The sequence below is a fragment of the Megascapheus bottae genome, chromosome 1 (genome assembly GCF_031878675.1).
Source record: "Megascapheus bottae isolate mThoBot1 chromosome 1, mThoBot2.hap1, whole genome shotgun sequence".
NCBI lineage: Eukaryota > Metazoa > Chordata > Mammalia > Rodentia > Geomyidae > Megascapheus > Megascapheus bottae.
The window spans coordinates 93,952,994-93,961,095 of NC_143509.1; positions in this window are offsets into that span (position 1 = coordinate 93,952,994).

Below are 8,102 nucleotides of genomic sequence, written 5' to 3' on the forward strand. Positions count from 1 at the left end.
TATGTTCTTCGGTGAATTAAATGTAATAACAAATTGTTCATATTCAGAATGTTAATAGTGTTCATAATAATTACAACTCACTGACTTACAATAATTAAAGAAAACTCTGTTTCCCTTCTCACTAATGGTCCATGAGATAGATTGACCTGCTACATTTTTTGATGAACAAAATGGAGATAATGACTGAAGTAATTTGCCTGAATCACCAACCAGCAAGTACCAGAAACAGGCTATCAGATCACAGGCACATGGTCTCCTAGCATCTCCCATGGTTACTGGCCCACAATGACACTTGTGTAGTCCATCCTATGTTGTTAACACAGGAGGCTAAGCTCTGAGAATAGCTTTCCAATGCCAGCACAGGCAGGAAAGTCTATGAAATTCTTACCTTCAATGAACCAACAAAAAGAAAGCCAGGCCAGGTGCTAGTGACTCATGTCTGTAGTCCTAGCTACTCAGGAGGCTGAGGTCTGAAGGCTGTGGTTGGAAGCTAGCCAGGGCAGTAAACGTCCCCCAAGAGACTTTTATCTCCAAATAACCATTCAAAAAACGGATGTGGTGATGCTGTGGCTCAAGTGGTAGAGTGCTAGCCTGGAGCACAGAGAGGCTCAGGCACTGTATCCATGGCCTGAGTTCAAGCCCCACAACTGAGAAAAAGAAAGAGAGAAAGAGAGAAAGAAAGAAAGAGAGAGAGAGAGAGAAGGAAGGAAGCAAGGAAGGCGAGAGAGAGAGAGAAAGAGAGAGAGAGAGAGAGAGAGAGAGAGAGAGAGAGAGAGAGAGAGAGAGAGAGAGAGAGAGAGAAAGAGAGAGAGAGAGGAAAAAGAAGGAAGGAGGGAAGGAAGGAAGGAAGGAAGGAAGGAAGGAAGGAAGGAAGGAAGGAAGGAAGGAAGAAAGAAAGAAAGAAAGGAAGAAAGAAAGAAAGAAAGAAAGAAAGAAAGAAAGGAAGAAAGAAAGAAAAAAAGAAAGAAAGAAAGAAAGGAGCCAGAAGTAGAATTCTGGATGTGGCTCAAGTGGTACAGGGCTAGTCTTGAGGAAATAAGATTTGGTATTGTACCCAAGCCTTGGGTTCAAGCCCCAGATTGGCGCACACGCGTGCACACACAGACATACGCGCACACACACACACATATGCGCACACACACACACACACACGTAGTAAATAAATGGAAATAAATACATAAAATGTCTGTGACATAAATCAGTATAGACATTACATGTAATTCTTTTGAAAAAGTTTTAGCATTAGCCTGAAATATTGTGGAACTGGCCGAATACATTAGAAAGCTTAATGGCTTTACCAGATTATTTACAAAATTGTTGATACAAAATTGGCAAAGGTCCTCATAGATATTATTCTCCTTATGAAACTTAGGTTTCTATAGAAAATAAATAAAGGGTGTCACAAATGTGAATTATGTTCCAGATCAAACAGGAGGTGTAAGTTTAAGATTTGACGACAGATCACCATTCACAGTGAACTCTACTGAAAGATGGTTTGTTTTTATGTTTTTGTAGCAGCCACAGAACTTCCATCTGATGTCATTTTTAATTTATACTACATATACTATCTCTCTTGTCCCATCTTTTTTCTCTAGGTATTTTATGTGCTGAGGTTTTGTTTTTCATATTCCACCCACATATGCGTGGACTACACGCACGCACACACACACACACACACACACACACACACACACACACACACTTCCTGGGGTTCTCGCCAACACAAATACTAACCAGTGCCATTCATGCTATGGAAAGAAGACTGGCTTGGGGAAAAATTGATGTGGATGGAGGTCAACTAATATCCAAATCCAAGCTATTATCTAAGAGTCCAGTTCTCTAAAATGGCAATACTAAAGAAACAGAAAATTTTGAGGATTAGATTAAATATTTTTGTCACCCAAGAGATGATGTATAGCAGAGAAGACATAACATTGCCATACTGAGAAGTCATAGACTCTTTTGTAATGGCATGTCCTTTACGTAAAAAAATACCATTGGAGGCCAGGAGTTTGGCCGAGTGGTAGAGTGCTTGCCTAGCATAGACGGAGACCGGGGTTCGATTCCTTGGTACCCCACATACATAGCAAAAAGCCGGAAGTGGTGCTGAGGCTCAAGTGGTAGAGTGCTACCCTTGAGAAAATCCAAGGACAGTGCTCAAGTCCTGAGCTCAAGCCCAGGACTGGCAATAAATAAATAAATAAATAAATAAATAAATAAATAAATAAATAAAAGCAATTTAAGATAAAAAATACCATTGATAAAATTATATTTATACATCATCATTCTCTTTGTAAAATGAAAGATGGACTTCACCCTGAAGAAATATTCAAAATCCAGAAGCCCAACAGAGGCTTGTGAAATTAATTTGGAATGGGGAGGTAGGCAAAGCATATGAAATTTGGTAAATATTTTTTAAACAAAGGATAAACAATTGTAAAATGGTAGCCTGTTTCCTTCCATCATTCCAGCTGAGTGTTTTGTATAGACAGGTATGTTGTATGTGATATTTTCCTATGTGATATTGCAGCCTGTGCATATTTATTTATGAATTACTCGTCCCTCAGCCACAAAAATTTTACTTTGAGTCATTCTGGTTGAGGATAATTAGAAAAAGGTGGATGTAGGGATGGGAGGCACAACTGGAGCAAAACAACATGAGACCAGCGAGAAGGAGAAAGGAAGCTCTGTGTGCAGAATGACAACTCTTCTGGAACCACACCCCTTAGCACAGAGAGTTCAGCCCTCGATCTCTGTGAATAGCCAGAAAGCTGACAAATACCTACTGGGAAATGTAAAAGTAAGTTAAAAATTATTTTGTTGGGCCAGGAGTGTGTCCTAGTGGTAGAATACTTGCCTAGCATGCATGAAGATCGGGGTTCAATTCTTCTGTACCACATACATAGTAAAAACCAGACATGAGGCTGTGGCTCAAGTGGTAGAGCTCTAGCCTTGAGAAAGCCCGAGGACAGTGTTCAGTCTCTGAGTTCAAGCCTCATGCCTGGAAAAAAAATGTATTCTGTTCCTTGCCTCACAAAATCCAAAGTTGAAGTTGTCATCAGAAAGGCATCAAAATATTTGGATGGAGGATCAGTGCATGTGAATAGTCTTTCAGAGAATACAGTTTGTAAACATCTCCTTTCAGTCACAAGAAGCAAAAATAGAATTACATGAAATTAATTATAGACTATTAATAATTACTTATGTAAGACACATAGAATACTGCTTCTCCTTTCTTTATCTAATATGTCATCTGTGTTATTTTATTTTCATAAGTATTCTGAATTAGAGAAAAATCTTTATAAAGATTAACCTGCAATCTGTTTACTCATGATTCTTAGTATGGTACAATAATTGTTCCAAACTTAGGAGTCTTTCTGCCACAGAAAATAATGAAAGATATGATATTTCCTACTTGTAATGTGACTGGAGGTGATGAGAACTATAACAAGTTTGAAGCTGAACATCTATTTTTTTAATTTAATTTTCCTAAAACTTTTGGTAGACCAAACGAACAGATCTGTGGGCCACCAACTGGTTTATATCTACAAGTTTTGACCTTGAAATTTCTGTGTCATTCAACTGCATAGTATTCTGCCTCAGGCGCTTTAGTAGCCTTGTCAGTGAAAAAAATTACTAAAATGAAAGTATGAACACATCAAAACCATAGATTGAAAGAAATACATGTTTTCTTAGACTTCTGGCTTCATTTCTGGTCTTATATACCTGCTGTTTGGATAATTTGTTCTGTGCTTTATTTGGTATGTTTTGATTCTTCAGGAAGATGCTAACAACGATAGCTAAAATTAGAGGTGCTTTACATGTGGAACTATGGTTTCACACTGATTAATCTGAGATAATCAAAAATAAATAATCCTGGTGAATCTCATAAAGCTAGGCTAGAGTCAGATTCTTCAATGATGGTCCTGAAGCTGTAAGTCAATACAAGTTGGTCCAGCTGATATCTTGATTTCAATCTTTTTTTTGGTATTTTATTTTTAATGATGTTATGAATTGAACTTGGGTAGAATTCAGGGTCTTGCTCTTGCTAGGCAAGATTTTTTTTTTTGAAAAAAGAGTTGTTTCTTTTCAGTAAGTAATCTAAATGCTTTACTTGAAAGGGAAGGATGGCAACAAGGAAAAAAAAATATCTAAAAGCAAGGATATATTCTTGTCTTTCTGCATCAGTTTACATCTCCCCACAAATGCCATTGCCCTGACACTGTAGAAGAAAATTTTGATGTAGGTAGATTGCATCCAACCCAGTATATTAGCTTTGCTATTTTAAGTATGTGCTCACTGCCATAACTTGCTAAATGTAAAATAACCCCGTTGCCCTGTTTTCTAAACTTGAGGATGCATGGCAGGCATTTCTGTGAAGCAGATGTACTCTTGTTTGCATGTAAGATGGGCCTGATGAAGTTTTATAATGCAACATCTCATGTTTTCCAAATAGACTTGTTCAAGTAATTAGACTAAGTATTGCTCATCTGCCAAGATAAACTTTGTTCTGAGTGCCAAGAGCTTCAGTCCTTCTGTGACTGATTCTTGCTGTCACTCCTTTATTTAGAGCTTGAAAAGTCAGGGCCTTGAACTGTCTGTAGTTTTGCTCCCCTTTCTCAGATGGCTCACAATTACAGCTTTACTCCAGGGTTCAATGTGATCATTTCAACCATTTTCCCATTCCCCAAAGAGACTATTATTCTTTTATAAAACGCCTATTAGGGAAGACATTGGGAATTCAGAACACTTTTATTTTCTGCTTATCTTCCAAGGGCCATGAGATCAGGATCCAGATGTTCTCCCTCAGCCCAGGACTGGCTTGTTCCCTGGCAATGGTAACTTATGATTCTGCATGTCAGAGACATGGCAGGAAGGAGATCTGTATGCCTGAAAGATAGACATATCAGTATGGACATTTCCAGGATTCTGCTGGACCCAGAGAACGTGAACCACAAAAGCTAAAAGACTGAGCACACTCAATGTCAGGAAAGCAAAGAGTATATTATGAGCTGAAATACCTGTTGACAGGTCGTTGCGAAGACAAGGTGCCATGTTTCAGGCATTTGAGAAGGTTCACCAGAGAGGTAGAGGATTTTAAAAGTGTCATTTTCCTTTTGCTCCCTGCTTCCTTACTCAGAGGGAAGTTTCTACTTCCTGTTTCAGAGATTCTTTTGCTTTTCTTTTTTTTAATTTATTTTATTTTAATGTATAGAGGGATTAAAGTTATATTTGCCAGATAGAAGGTGTATTATTTCTCCTACATTGATACCCCTTCTCATGTTTTTGTCCCCATTTCCCTCCCCAACCCTTCCCCTAAATTTTTCCCCTCCTATTTCAAATAAACTATATACATATATATGTGTGTGTATATATATACATATATATATGTATATATATATATATATACACTAGGCAACAAAGTTAGATACTGTAACAATATGAGATTAACCAAAGGGTAGCACAAGAGATGAGAAAAAAACCATAATACATTATGAACAACAGTCACTCATAATTAAGCTCTTGTTTCCATGTCCTGAGGGTCCATTAATTTGGCCTCATCCTATATGGCCTATGTATCTAGGGTTTGCGCTATTGTAATCCTCTGCTAGGAAAGTCCAAGGTTTGTACTAATTATTACAAATGAGGAAACCATTGAGCTTATGTTCCTTTGGGTCTGGCTTACTTCACTTAATATGATTTTTTCTAATTCTTTCCATTTCCCTACAAACAGGACGATGTTGTTCTTTCTGATAGCAGCATAGAATTCCATTGTGTATAAATACCACATCTTGTTGATCCTCTCATCAACTGAGGGACATCTGGATTGGTTCCATATATTTGCTATAGTAAATAGCAATGAACATTTTGCTTGAGTTTAATATGAACTTGTTTCTGGACGATTGAGTAAGTGCCAAGTAGTGGAATTGCTGGGTCAGAGGGGAGCTCTATGGTTAGTCTTTTGAGGCACTGCCATACTGCTTTCAGTACTGGTTGAACAAGTTTGCACTCCCACCAACAGTGTAGTAGTGATCCCTCCTGGCCACATCCCCACCAGCATCTGTTATTAGATTTCTTGATCATGGTCATTCTAACTGAAGTGAGGTGGAATCTCAAAGTTGTTAAAAAAGCCAGAAGTGGTACTGTGGCTCAAGTGGTAGAGCTCTTTTTTCTTTTTAACTTCCAGTCTTTTCTGGATTTTATGCAATGTGTGTCATGCTAATGTGAGAGCAAGTTGTCAACTCCTGAGAAGAGATATTCAAGAAAGCAACAAGTGTATGCCCCACGTATCTTATGGCATGCCCGTCTACTCTGGTGGAGAAGTTACCAATTTACTTGGAGCTTCAAGGTTTTTTTAATTGCATTGTAATATGGAATCTCTGTTTCCTTTGCCTTAACATGTCTATCCTTATATATGAAAATGTAGGAAATATATGAATTGTAGGAAAATGGGGGGAAAAAACTCTTAATTTAATATCAGCACATCTTTTTTTCCCAGTAAGGATAAAGGAATTTGTACTAAAGCAACATGAAGAGAAGAACAAGTATTTTTTTTTTTTTTTTGCCACCGAGCTGGACAGAACTAATGGAGTATACACTTTTTCAGAACCCCTCTTTTGTCAGCAGCAGTAACTTCCTTGAAGCTGTTGATGTCAACTGATAGGAACAACTTTCCATTTGTCTATAAACAATAAGAGAATGTGCTAAGAGTGTCTTAGGGGTACAATGACTCATTTTTGCTCAAAATACATGCTGGCTTACCTCATGACACAATGCTGAGTGTCCACAAATGCAGACCCACATACAGACTGTGCATTTCAATTGTATCTTATTTACATTCTTCCAACTACCTCAGAGGCACTGACTTATATTCTAAGACTTTCCTTAACATGCAAATAAAGTGTTCAGGCTTTTGCAATCTTTTTGTTTATTGTAGCTGAAATGGTTTCCTGGTTTATATTTCTTATAACTGCAATTTGGCTAATGGGGCCTTATGATTCATCACCCTTCCAATAATTTGTGTCTTTCATTTATCAACAGTTTTTGTATTCTCATCTTATGCTCACTTGACCAAGAAACACATGTAAATGTCTTTTCATCTCTCCTTGTGAACTCAATCCTCCACTCCCTTATTTATTCTTAGTAGAACTTCCTGAACTTTCACTCTGCTGGTAGAATTATGGTTGGAAAGCTGGATTCTGACTGTCAGTAGCAAACTATTTGCCTTGCCATTTCTCTTGGCTCTTGCAGGCCTCCTCCAGGTTATAAAACATCCCAAGGCATGTTCCCTCTTCTCGGTATTCTGCCAGCCTACGATTTCCAGATGTGGTCAGCGGGTGAGCTCTGAGCTGCAGGGACAGCATGGCAGATGTTTTGGCTCATGTAATATCTCAAAAAAGGCCCAATCAGTACCCCCTGGCTGTGTTCACTACCTATCAAATTGTTTCTGCTGATTGCATTCTTTTTGTGGTTGTTGTTCTTGTGGGGCTTGAACTCTGGGCCTGGGCATTGTCCCTGAGCTCTTCAGTTCAGGGTTACCATCCTACACCTTGAGCCACAGCATCACTTTTCATTTTCTAGTGGTTAACTGGAGATAAGAGTCTCACAGACTTTAGTGCCTTTACTGGCTTTAAACCTCGATCCTCAGATCTCATCCTCCTGAGTAGCTAGAATTACAGGCATGGCATAAACCACCATGCTCAGCTACATTCATCTTTTTAAAGAATTAAATTTTATAATTTTCCCAATAGTAGTTTTACCAAGTAGTTTTACCATGTTTCAATTCAACATGGCAATTTTCCAGAACAAAGCAGCTTGATCATTACCATCCTTCTCCCCATGTCTTCCACCCCCTCAAAATATCAAGCTCTGTTTTCACATATATACCTTGAATATTGTGACTACATCTTCCTGTCATTCCTCTTGTCATTCACCTAATCCTACCTCTTGACCTCACACTCCCCAATACCTCAAGGAAATTCCAGCTTCTTGCATTTGTTTTGTTAGACTGTAAGATACTAGTTCACAGTTACAATATTGGAATTCTCCCAGGCATACGTCGTACTTTAGCTAATATGTTTGTGAATATTTTCATTTGTCTC